This window comes from Alligator sinensis, unplaced genomic scaffold, assembly GCF_000455745.1.
Source record: "Alligator sinensis unplaced genomic scaffold, ASM45574v1 scaffold1051_1, whole genome shotgun sequence".
Classification (NCBI taxonomy): Eukaryota; Metazoa; Chordata; order Crocodylia; family Alligatoridae; genus Alligator; species Alligator sinensis.
The window spans coordinates 339723-350944 of record NW_005842473.1 but is presented as its reverse complement, the minus strand read 5'-3'; the positions used below and the strand labels follow the sequence as shown (position 1 = coordinate 350944).

At 45.3% G+C, this 11222-nt stretch overlaps 1 non-coding gene across 1 annotated transcript; it reads left to right on the top strand.

Moving 5' to 3' along the window:
• The first annotated feature begins 730 nt into the window (after positions 1-730).
• Positions 731-803, top strand: TRNAR-UCG. Its single transcript has one exon. It is a non-coding gene; the product is annotated as a tRNA-Arg (tRNA).
• Positions 804-11222: the final 10419 nt, after the last annotated feature.

Here is an 11222-nt window from a genome sequence, read left to right as displayed (position 1 = left end):
TGTGTGTGTCCATGTTACTACAGGTTTTTTAATTGTGTAAGTGCTAATATAGACCAGACAAAAGTCTGATTAGGATTTGATTTCAATGAGTCCTTGCAAGGCAGCAAAGGACATTGGAGAAGTTGAAGGCTTTGCCCAGCACTGCAACCCCTAACTCTTAGGCACTTTGCCATTTTCTAGACTCCTCAGCCTTGAGGTCTCCATGGGAGAGTTAGGCCTCTCGGAGTAGGACTGGCAGAAGTCAGCATACTGGCCAGGGTGTTGTGTAAGCTAGTCAGTAAGAAACACTGAACCTAGGGTACAGGGAGTAAGGAGCCCAAGTCCAAGCTGAAGGAAGATGTGTTGTTGTACTTAGGATTCATGGCCATGAGCCCTCCTCCATAGTTAGGAGCCTAAGATAAGTCAGCCCTTTCTAGGGGAAAAATGAGAAGTGGTGTGTCTATGTCTAATCACTGGGTTTTTAGGGCAGTGGCCTGGGATGCAGAGGATCCAGGTTCAGTTCTTCTCTCCTGTGACTGATCTGCTGCAGGGATTTGTACCCAAATGCTTGGGCAAATACCTCCTCCAGTACGCTATTGACTGTACTGGGATGGGTCTATTCCTGAAGAAACTCTTCCATTTTGCTTAAAATACTTACATATTCATTGGAGCAGGGCCTAGGACCTAAGTCTCACCACCAGGCTTATCTCTCTCTATCACTTAGACTCCATAAATTTTGTACAAAGCAGAAGACCACATGGCCTAATGGATAAGGCATCTGACTTCGGATCAGGAGATTGAGGGTTCGAGTCCCTCTGTGGTTGCTTTTCATTCTTGTCCAGGTCAGGGGTTCAGTCCTTTCTGACCCTAAACACTATGAAGAGCTTCAACGGACTAAGACCATTGCCCCACAATAGCCTCCTGGTATTTGGAAGGGCTGATTTGGGTTCAGATTCCTGCTCCAAATCAGGCAGAGAATGAGGGCTTTGATCCTGGGTCTCCTATCATATAGGTGGGAGATTGGGCTCTTTGGTGTAAAGGGAACAAGCATGATAGCACCTCTTCCTTCCCCCTTAAGGACTCTGACAGCACAATCCTGATTGAGACAAAATAAGAACATAAGGAGTGCCATACTGGTCAGACCAATGGCTCATATAGTACAGTCTCTGGTCTCTGACAGTGGCAGAAGCGGATGCTAGAGCGAGAGCATTGCACTGGATGGATCTAGAGCAGGGTTGTTCAACCCCTGGCCTGTGGGCTGGATCTGGCACGCAGCTCTGGGTACCCCTGGGGAGCTCTGTGGGATGTAGCTCTGAATGCACAGGGATCAATTCTGGCACATGGGGCCAGGCAGAAGTAGTGCTTGGGGCCCTGGAACGCCAATCCTGGTGCTCCAGTCATGGCACACGAATCCCAGTGGAGGCAGTGCAGGACCTCAGGGCTCTGATCCTGGCATGTGGAGCTGGGCAGAGGTAACAAAAGCATGTGGGGCTCCAGAGCCCTGATCTTGGTGTGTGAGTAGAGGTGGTGTGGGGGCTCAGAGCCTCAATCCTGGCATGCAAGGCCAGGTGTGGGCAACATAGGGCCCCATATGGCCCTGGAGCCCAGTCCAGGTGCATGGAGTCCAATCTAGCCCATGGACCAGTCCCATCCCTTTTGTCCAGGCCATGGAGCCAAAACATTGATCACCACTGATCTAGAATGATCTATCCTCTATTCATTACCCTCCCTGGCAGCCATCATTGGTTTAGAGATACCAAAGGAGACAGCTCCAATGTTGTGTTCAACAGCTATTAATAGGTCTATCACCCATGAATCTGTCTAACCCTTTTTGAACATGGCTGTGCTATCTGCCACTGCCATCATCTGCGGCAATGAATTCCACCAGACAACCACACGAATCCCTCTCAGAGTTAGATGCCAGAATGATCAGGACTTGGGTGGCTGCACATATGCTCAGCAGTGGAAATGTATGCAATGGGGGTTTTCCTGGTGGAAGTTCAGGTGCCATGGGGATTTAGGAAGTAGCTAAGTATTAGACTCTACATGGACTATATGATCTTTGAGGTCTCTTCTGATCTTATGATTCTACGTATTCATTTTTTCCTCTCCAGAAGAACTTTACATCATCCACAATCCAACAGAAACAACAAAATGTTGAATGTTTCTATCACACGTAGCAGCAATTTCCTTTCCCACAAGAGGGGTCAGACTGTAAGTGTCTAAGGAATCCAATTAGCAAACTGTTCCTGGATGCTTTATACTGCTCTTAAAATGCCTTGTTTTTGTCCTCCCAGAAATGAGATTACACCGCTGATTATCCAGGACTGGAGAATACCGTTCAAGACACTGAAGGAGAAAAATGTAAGCAGCTGAGCAATTAGTGTCTGAAAACTGGTTAGTTTTAACATCGTAATCACTTTTGTTCAGAACTTTAATTAATTATGCATTGAGGCCAGGATGACAATTCATAGCTTTCTTACTAAACTATTTTGGAGACTTTCAGCAGAAGAGGTTAAACAGACACTGAGGATCCATCCACCTCAGCAGAGTGTGGCGTTAATGGAATAATTAAGTGGGGAATTTAGACCAATGTTACCGCACCGAATATTGTAAACAGTGTCTCAAAGGAGGAGTGTTTTGATATGCAAGGAATTCTGAGGTTAGGCCTTTGAGGCTGGCAATGGCCCCAAGCCAGAGGAAAAAATAGTGGCTCCAGCCTAGGATTGGTTTTGATTGACACCTGACAAGGGAGCTGGTGGTGGGGAGTGACTGAATGACAGCCCTGAGCACATGACCACGTCAAAGATCATTATGTGCCATTTGAGAAGAGAGTAGGGGAAAAAATGTAGTTGGATCCCTGTTAAGGAGAAGTAAAGATGAAGTCAGTGCAGCTTGGGCATGGAGCTGTTTTGCTGAAGTCCGAAAGCCATTAGGTTACATGTTTGATTTCCAAGCTGTAGGCTGCTTTTCCCATTTACTGTCCTGCTCAGAATGGTGCAGTACTCTGTGCCAATTCATTTCTCACTCAAAAAACAAGTGCAAATTTGCCCGACCTGTAAGTAGCTGTGACACATCCATAATAAAGAATTGGCCCTTGGTCAAATTTATTGGGTAAACCAGAGTTCAGCAACCATTCCTTCTGCCTTCTGCTCACCCCCTTAAAGAAAAGAACAAGAATAAAAAACCTGAAGCAACTTGGAATAAATATCTATACATTTCCAAAGCTATCTTGCATTTTCAATATCTTGGGAAACATCCTGGATATCCATGTGTAATGCTGTCTGTCCTGTAGTTAAATAATAATTCTATACTTCCGACCAAGCCAATGAGTAACAACGCCAGGGACAGACCACTGCCAAAGACAAGGATAGGCAAATAGCATATCACTAGATAGGCAAATAGCATATTTTATTATTTCAGTTCCTGAAACACTGTGGGAAAGATCTAGGTAAATCTATTGAGCTAATGCCTCTCTTTTCAAAATACAATGGGGGTCTGCACACATACTCTGGGGCAGAGGGGCAGGCGCTTTAAATAGAGCAGCTCTGAGAGGTGCCCTAATTAAAGTGCCCACAGTGTCATGTGTATTCAGCATCCTGCTCTTCAAAATGGTGTTGGGGCACTTGAACTAAAGCTCATTCAACAAACTTTAGTTAAAGCACCCCTGCTGCCATTCTGAAGTGTGGGGAAACTGAAAAAGTGTGATACGGAGGCTGCCGGAGAGTATTACTTAACACCCTCCAACAGACTCAATCAAGTCTGCTCCAGTGCATGCTAATTAGCGTGCGTTAGAGCAGATGTCCAGCATGTGTATAGGTGCCCGGGGATACTAGACTTAATGCACATTAACAAAAGCATGTTAATGCATTTGTAGATGTGCCCCAGATGAATATAATTAACCATCCACATTTCAAATGGAGCAGGAGAGCCTACGAGTAAATCTTAAACAAACCTCTGTGAATAAATATATACACCAACTGGACAACACATAGTTAAAGTTTTATCTTTGACTCTGACTTCCTTGATTTGTTTGCAGCTTTTAATCCACTTTATTTATTTGGACATGCAATAATAGTTTGACAAGTACAATAGGTCTCTCAGCCGTGATTAGATTTAAGTTAGTGCAAAGGCATACAAGAGAATGTAAATCAACAAAGGGAAATCTAAAGTAACTTATTAGCATACAGTATGTGGAGAGTAATTTAATTACTTCCTGGGTATGAGTGACAAATCAAATTGTTCATTCTATTAAATCATTTATACACCTAGGTTTTACAATTCAGCATGTAATGCATGTAACAAATTACTTCATTCTGTATGTAAATACTCGAGACTGCCCTAAAATTGGGTTAGTTACAGGTTCAAAGCCATTTCAGTTCAGCAAACAGAGAATGGGCTTCAATTCTGAATTTTAATACTTGAAAACAGAGATCAACAAATCTTTTCCTTGCATGTGCTGTCTATTAAAGGCCCAACTTCTGAAGCTGATTGCTAAACACCTTTTTGGGTGGGGAGGAGGAACATTTGTTCCCCATATTTGTTATGATTTTATTCTATTTCACCTGATAGTTTATCGTATGTTCTTCTTTTGAAGATACTTAAATGAAATGAGGTCAGGTTGTCCAGATTTGTCCACTTTTCAATAAAACCATCTATAAAAAAAAATTAGGTTATTATAATTTGAAGCTGTTTTATGGCATGCTGACTCAGACACACAGCCTGATCTGGAGTTACATTTATAACAATGACACTGATCCAAACTGTTATCCAGCCAGAACCTCATTACTAAAAATATGCACGATCAACACAAAGGAAAATACCATTCATTTGGTGCTATTTAATTGCTCTCTTTTCAATACTATATTTTATATGGCTTAAAGGTTAAGAATAAATGAAAACTAGGCCCACACACTGTGCCTTGAATCAAATGCAATAATAATTTTAAGATGTTATTAAATCCTGCTATTATAAATGTAGTAGTTTTATAAAGGAGCAAATATTTCTCTCTCTCAAATCTCTGCAATAAATTTCAACCACTAGATGTCTCTGGTGCTTTGTTTGGCATTTCTGATAGGATGTGATGCAAGGTAAATGCAAGAGACAAAGTTAGGACTCAAGTTGTGTGGAAGCTTCTTTGTTTGACAGTAACTTCCATTGGCTTTTTAAAAAAAGTAATCTATTTAAGACACACTGTTTCTATCGATCATGATACTCAGTGTGGGTTACCTAGCAGGGGTGTGCAAAGTGGGCCATATTCAATTCAGATTTGGATTCAGCCTGAATTGGGGACAGTGATTTGATCCGTTGATTCAGATCAATGTCCTGATTCGATTTGGCTGAATCTGAAGATTCGATGCTGATTTGGAGAATCAGCGATTCAGCCATAGACATAGCTTTAAATGGTTTTTTTACATACCTGCAGCATCCCAGTGAACTCATGAATGCTGCGATGCTGGGGCGGATAGAGCGTCTCACAGGAGCGTGGGGGCCCCCCATGTGCTTGGAGGTGAACCTGGAAGTGGATTGGAAGTACTTCTGGTCCACTTCTGGGTCCACTGGGGAGTGCGCTGGGGGGCCCCCCTGGCTCAGTGATCAGCTGCGGAGGAACCCCGGGTGCCTCCCAGACCCAGGAGGCACCAGTCACCGTGCGGGGGGGAGGCACCTGTGTGCTCCCTGGTGGACCTGGAAGTGGACCAGAAGTGCTTCTGGTCCACTTCCAGGTCTGCTGCCAAGCGCGCTGAGGAGTCCCCCGCACTCCTGTGGGATGCTCCATCCCCCCCAGCATCGCAGCATCGCAGCTGCCTGGTACCTTGAGGTATGTAGAAAAAACATTTAAAGCTGTATCTATGTCCAGATCTCCGAATCTCTCTGAATCGATTTGGAGAGATTAAAGGGTCTCCTGAGTTGATCTGAATTTGCAGATTCAGCCACCAAATCAGGCTGAATCTCTGCTGAATCGAATCAGGGACCGAAGCTTCGCACAGCCCTATTATTTAGCTTTGGTTTCACTCTGCAAGCCACATAGAAAAGTTTAACTTTTCTGATAACCACTGGCACTTAAATATAATAGTGAAGGTGGTTTATGTTAGACTAGATTTACCTATGATAATTAGAAACAAACTGACCTTTCCAGTGGTTTGAATGATGCCTGTGGAGCATCACAACAATGTTTGAAATACATAACAGAAGAAGTGACTGTTGTTTATGATGGACAAGTCTTGCCCATATCTCTATGGCTGTGGAGACACTTCCCTGCAACTGAGCTTGGCTGGCTTTGCCCTGCAGGAAGTAGGATTTGCAGAACTGAATGCTGTGAAGCCCAGATCCCAGGGCTCCCTCTATGTCTTTTCACAATAGGTTTTGGGGCAATCAGAAGGGAGCAGGAGCAAAACTGGTGCATCTTGCTAGCCAGATCCACTGTCTATTGCCCTGCTTTCCAGAAGTGGGGCAGAAAGCAGCAGAAGCACCCACCTCCAGAGAGGAGAAGTATCAATTCTGGGGCACCTTTGCCGATGCTGCTCTGCAGCCTGTGAAGATAATTTTTGCTTTTATATCAAATCCCCTTGTTAACCTACTGGAATAAACCCAGCTTTTTACTACTGAGAGAAGGAAAGATTTGGTCTAGAATGAACACACCTCAACTGATAATCCATAGTATAAGGAAGAGTGAGACACATAGGAAAAAGGGAGAGTTATATCTGTTCTGAGCCCCTTCTCTCAACTCATTGCAGACACTAACCCTCACAAAAGATAAACCACAGTCTAAACTAGAAACTTCCTAGTATGATTCATAGATTCATAGACTCCAGGGTCGGAAGGGACCTCAGTGGGCCATCTAGTCTGACCCCCTGCCCCGGCAGGCAAGAAAAAGGTCACCAAACCTGGGATCATGTGACCCCAGGCAGGTGCCTGTCCGGTCTCCTCTTGAAGACCCCCAAGGATGGGGTGAGCACCACCTCCCTTGGAAGCCCATTCCGGATCCTGGCCACCCTGACCGTGAAGAACTTTTTTCTAATGTCCAGTCTAAACCTACTCTCCAGTAGCTTATGGCCATTGTTCCTTGTTCTAGGGGGTGCCCTGGTGAACAGGTCATCGCCTACTTCGTGTTGCTCTCCCCTTATGAATTTGTATGCCGCCACAAGGTCCCCTCTCAGCCTTCTCTTGGAGAGGCTGAAGAGGTTAAGGTCCCTTAGCCTCTCCTCGTAGGGCCTGCCCTGCAGGCCTCCAATCAGATGAGTGGCTCTTCTTTGGACCTTCTCCAGTTGTCCTCATCCTGCTTGAACTGCAGTGTCCAGAACTGGATACAGTACTCCAGCTGCGGCCTGACCTGTGCCACGTAGAGAGGGAGAATCCCCTCCCTGGGCCTGTCTGTGAAGCACCTACAGATGCACGACAAGGTGCGATTGGCTCTGCCGACTACTTCATCACATTGACAGCTCATGTTCATCCTGGAACCAGCAGTGACTCCAAGGTCTCTTTCTGCCTCAGTGGTACTGAGAAAGTCGCCCCCCAGCCTGTAGGTACGATGGCAGTTTTTTCTCTCTAGATGTAGCACCTTGCACTTGTCCTTATTGAATTGCATCCTGTTGCTCTCTGCCCACTTCCCCAACCTGTCGCGGTCAGCCTGGATCTGGTTCCTCCTCTCCAGGGTGTTAGCTTCACCCCATATTTTTGTGTCATCCATGAATTTGGACAGGGTGCTTCCCACCCCCTCATCCAGATCACTGATGAAGATGTTGAACTGCACCCGCCCCAGAACTGAGCCCTGAGGGACTCCACTGCCCACATCTTTCCAGGTTGATACCGACTCATCCACCACCACTCTCTGAGTGCTACCCATTCTACTGTATAATCATCCAAGGCAAATCTCCTCAGTTTATTAATAAGGATGGTATAGGATACCATGTCAAAGGCCTTCTTGAAGTCCAGATAGATAACATCCACCTCAACTCCTGCATCTAAACATTTGGTGGCCTTGTCATAAAAAGAAACTAGGTTAGTCAGGCAGGACCTGCCTGCTATAAGCCCATGTTGGTTACCCCTCTACGTCACGTTAGCCAGTGGACTCCCACAGATGCGTTCCTTGATAATTTTTTTCTAGGATTTTCCCTGGGATACAGGTAAGGCTGACCGGTCTATAGTTCTCCAGATCCTCCTTCCTCCCCTTCTTAAAGATTGGGATGACATTGGCCTTCTTCCAATCCTCGGGCACCTGACCTGAGCACCATGAGTGCTCATATATCCTTGCTAGTGGTTCAGCTATGACACATTAATTTCTTCATTACCTGTGGGTGGAGTCTCTCCAGTCCTGGTGATCTGAACACATCCAGTCCCTCCAAGTGTCTTTTTACTGTGTCAGCACTGACTGTTGGTCGGCTGATGTTCCCCTTGTTGGTGTCTGTGATGCATATTGAGGGTTCGTCTAGATTCCTATTTAAGAAGACAGAGGTAAAAACTCATTGAAGAGCTCTGCCTTGTCCCTGCTATCCGTCACTAAGCCCCCCTGCCTGTCCTGTAGGGGTCCTATGCTACCCTGCACCCTCTTTTTGCTCCCAAAGTACCTCAAAAAGGACTTTTTATTGTCCTTAATCCCTGCCGCTAGCCTGAGTTCTAGAGCTGCCTTGGCTTTCCTGACTGACTCCCTGCAGGCTCAGGATCCTTCAGGCCAAATTTGTGGGAGCTACCAAGCAGCAACCCACTTGCTAACCTTCCTCCAAACACAGAGGTTTGTGAGACTCAACACGTCAGGAGTTCAAAGTTGAGGAATAAATTTAAGGGGTGATGTTCTTTTTTGACAGCTGGCCTGTCATCATGTAGAAGTGAGTCCCCACCCCACTTTTACTGCACAAGATGTGCCTCTACTGCACAGCAACTGATGTGAGAATTATTGCAAGATGCTGGCAAGAAACCAGATAAGAATCTGGACGTTCTAAAAGTTTTGGCTGCATTTTGGAACAGTAAGGCTGTGTCTTAGGCGACCCATCATATCTAACTAAACACTCCTGCAGCTTCCGGGGGAAAAATTAGAACCAGATGCATATCAGGAGCTCTTTGTGCAAGTGGAAAAAAATATCTGCTAAAGATACAGTTTTTTTCCACAATATGGAAAAGGCTGAGGCGATACCAAGGAAAGGGCAACACCCATCAGAAATCTCCAGAATTATGATTGCTCGCTGCGTGGAATTCTGAGCCAAATTCGTAATGCCAGAATAAGAGGATCCGTTGCACACCAGAATACCGACTAGATAAACTTGCCTTTAGCCCGACTACTGAAAGTTCTGTAATATTCATGGGTCAGGCAAGAGAAAGAATTTCTCAAATGGGTTTCAGGCCAGATGATATTTGCAGGCAACATGAAGGCAAAATCCACTGGAAATGGAAGCCACATCTACGTAAAGTAGAAGTTGCAAATGCAGCGAGGCTCCCATCTGTTTTAGAATGGTACATGCGAGGAGATTCCCCGAGACACGTTACTGTGTGTCTGGAACCACCGGGCCTTTGTACATGCCACAAAATTGGCCTTTAAAGCAGCTTAAGTGCCCTTTTGCACCGCTCTAATGGCATTGCTGTTTGCATGTTCGGCAGCGCATTCACTTTAATGGTGTTGCTGTTTGCATGCTCGGCAGCATATTTCGCTTTAAATGACTTTGCAAGATAAAACACCCTGAGGTGCTGAGCTCTGGGTTTCTGCAGGCTAAATTCTTTTGTGGTTTGGTGACTGGTATTTCAAATGATGTTGTATGACAGTGGTTTTCATCAGAGAGGTGTTAACAGAACAAATATTTCCCAGGATAATATACAAATATCCTTGCTAGATGATGGTTGGAGAAAGCATGGATTTGGGAGGGAGGCAAACAGAGGCGTAACGAGGCAGCCAGGCACCCAGGGCAGCAAGACATATGCAGGCAATGATGACTTCTGGCTGTTGCCATGCCACCGGCATGATTATGTGACTGTGTGGCAGCTGCTATTTTTTCTCATCATCCCACCCTAGTTATGCTAGTTGCCCGTAAATGTGCTTCCATCATGCCTGTTGATTGAGAGAGGTGAGCTGCTCTCTGTTAGCTCAAAATAAAGCTGTGGTGAGACCAGTTCATCGGTCAATAATGCCTCTAAGCTTCAAACCTTGAGGGGTGCTTGCTGTTTCTATAACCAGGATTGCTGTTAATAGAACAGTGTCACGCTGAGCCAAAGGGTCAGCTCTAAGGAAGAGCAATTAATGTGACTGACTTAAGATGAGCCAATGGGGAAAAAAATCAGACCGTAGAGACAGCACCCAATGTAGCTGCTGTCTCAAAGCCTCTCACAGGAATGGACGTCACAAACTGTGAAGCTGGACAGGCAGTAAACGATCTAGGGGTTGAGTTGCCAGAAGCATCCAGAGATGGCAATGAAAAGAAATGATTATAACAGCTGCTCTCATGATATGTTCTCTAAGATTAATGAAGAGCCTGGGAGACAGGATCAGGAGGAATGTGCCCAAGTCAGGGAATGGTCCTGGGAGGCGCTTTCCTTTCCTCTATGTTGGATTCCCCCGGCATATCAGGTGGCAGGGGGAGAAGAAGCTAAATGACATGGTGGAGGATGGCCTGATTAAACAATCAGTATACCCTTGGGCATCCTAAACTGCAAAGTTAAAAAAGCTCAGTGGTGACTTGAGGACTATGGATTGACTACATGGGACTTTATTTTATAGATGTCATAGATTTTCATAGACATCAGGGCTGGAAGGGATACAGTCCAGCCCCCTGCCCCAGGGGCAGGAAGTCAACTGGGGTCATAGGATCCCAGCAAGATAAATATCCAAATTTCTCTTGAAGGCATTTGAAGTAGGTGCTTGAACCACCTCCGATAGCAGGCTATTCCAGACTTTAGGGACTCAGACAGTAAAGGATAAATGCAGTTGAAGAGAGCTATCCCTTGCCATGCATGCTAGACATCCCAGCCCACAAGTCAGGAGCAAAATATTTTAGCAGCTTTGATTTGGGATCTCAGTACAATCTGATTCAAATAACATCCAAGGATCGAGATAAAAATCTGCCTTGGTGGCAGCCCATGGATGGTTTGAATACTGCAGAATATGTTTTGGACTTATGAACGCACCAGGGATACTCCAAGGGGTAGTAAATGATCTAAGATAAATTCAGGATGAAGTCTGGTTGGTCCAATGAATTGCTACACAGCTGGCTTAGTTGGCCACTGACATTATCCTGGCAGAGTGCATGTTGCTCATATTCCTG